This window comes from Tasmannia lanceolata, unplaced genomic scaffold (genome assembly GCF_043159265.1).
Source record: "Tasmannia lanceolata isolate RefF3 unplaced genomic scaffold, GAP_Taslan_0.1 ptg000006l, whole genome shotgun sequence".
Taxonomy (NCBI): Eukaryota; Viridiplantae; Streptophyta; class Magnoliopsida; order Canellales; family Winteraceae; genus Tasmannia; species Tasmannia lanceolata.
Window position 1 is genome coordinate 40,878,334 of NW_027518683.1, and position 2,078 is coordinate 40,880,411.

The 2,078-nt window shown below is 43.5% G+C and overlaps 1 pseudogene; it reads left to right on the forward strand.

The window, feature by feature from the left end:
- The first annotated feature begins 326 nt into the window (after nucleotides 1-326).
- LOC143880303 (proteasome subunit alpha type-4-like) lies at nucleotides 327-1,472 on the forward strand (annotated as a pseudogene).
- Nucleotides 1,473-2,078: the final 606 nt, after the last annotated feature.

Genomic DNA, 2,078 nt, shown 5'->3' on the forward strand with positions numbered 1-2,078 from the left:
ATGCCGTGGGTCGGCACGGCCCAGTTGTCACCTTGAATTATGTTTCCACTTTAAAAATGGGGTTTTTTCGCCCCATTGTAGGACAATGCTCCCCACTGTTAACGTGAATTGACGTCAAAAAGCGTTAAGTCTACTACGATTCACGTTAAAAGGGGGCCACATTATCATACATCGAGGCAAAAAATCATCTCCCACAAAATTAGGCAAGAAAAGAGAAGTGACATTTACGTCCCTTTTGATCACCATGGACACCCAGTGCCAGTGTTCATGACAATCAAATCCACTGAGTTCTTGTTTCTGAGATTTTTTTTTAGTGATTTCCAAAAATGTCTTGAAGGTATGATAGTAGAACCATGATTTTCTCCCCGGAAGGTTGTCTCTACCAGGTAGAATACGCCATGGAAGCCATCGGAAAGGCCGGAACCGCCATTGGCATTTTGTCGAAAGACGGAGTCGTCCTCGTCGGCGAAAAGAAGGTCACCTCCAAACTCCTCCAGATCTCGAAATCCACTGAGAAAATGTACAAGATCGATGATCATGTAGCTTGTGCTGTAGCCGGGATCATGTCTGATGCCAACATCCTCATCAACACGGCGAGGGTCCAAGCCCAACGCTACACTTTCGCCTACCAAGAGCCGATGCCCGTCGAGCAGTTGGTCCAATCACTATGTGATACCAAACAAGGCTACACCACACACAGTTTTGGGGGGCTCCGCCCTTTCGGAGTCTCATTTTTGTTTGCTGGTTGGGACAAGAATTTCGGTTTTCAGCTGTATATGAGCGACCCGAGTGGGAATTATGGCGGGTGGATGGCCGCGGCCATTGGGGGCGAACAATCAGGCGGCACAGTTGATGCTTAAGCAGGATTACAAGGATGAAATTACGAGGGAGGAGGCAGTTCAGCTCGCGCTCAAGGTACTTAGCAAGACCGGGGACAGCACTAGGCTTACTTCTGATAAGCTTGAACTGACCGAAGTCTTCTTATCGCCTTCTGGGGAGGTGAAGTACCGAGTTTGCTTGCCCGAGTTGCTCAGTAAGTTGCTGGTGAAGTCTGGGGTGACCCAGTCTGCTGCTGAGGCTTCTTGAGTTACTTGCATTTAGAGCTTTCTTTCAGTTTGTATCTTGGTATGTTAAGTCTCAGCACTTATTGACAGTTCCCTTCATGTGCTGCGCATACATTTCATAGTTGGAATGGATGAAGCACACTATTTAAATGATTTCTTACTAGGTTTTGTAAGCAAATCATATTTACATACATTAAGTTGTTAATGATGGTACAGCGTCCTTTTTCGTTCTAATCTGGATTAATTGTCTCAGATTTTGATTTGAAACCGAAGTCGTGGTGTAATCATTGCTGGATTTGGGATCTAGTAGAAGTTAGACCCATGGACTAGGGGAAATTGTTAGGGATTGGGTTATGTGGCCTCTTCTTCTCGTGAATGTTTATTAAAAATTGCAGTTACATGGTGGAGGTCAGTGTTTGGCTGAATAAAATCCTAGTTGACGTGATTGAGTACTCGATTGTCGCAGCTGAGCACTTAGTTGACACGGTTATAATTCAGGAGAGTCAAATGAGTTTTTATTGACTATATAGGGCAAAACATGGAACGCTGCGGCAAAACGCGGAATGCGGCCAAGGTAAAAAGGAGTCGACTCAGGGGAGTCCATGATATGATGGGGGAGTTTTAAAACTATGGTAGAGGTAGGCTGGATTAAGTTTTAGTCCCCTCTTACGGGTTTTAATTTAGTAAGAACAAATAATATTATTTTTATTAGCTAAAGAGGGGAAACATTGATGGGTTTGGTTCCTGTATGTTTTATTACATTATTTTGAGTTTTCTCTTGCATGCCTGTTGTATCATGAGGTGTTGGTTTCTATTTGTGCTAGTTTTAGAGATGTTTTTGAATTATGGGTTGAATGTATGAGAGACAGACAATTTCGTCACTTGTTGCAGCCTGATGCTTGCCTGTTGAGTTGATGTGGTAATGCAGTTTTGTATGAATCGGATTTATTGTGAAAGACTTTAGAGTTGTTGACTGCATATAGTTAGCGGCTATTATTGCAGTTGTGACCTATG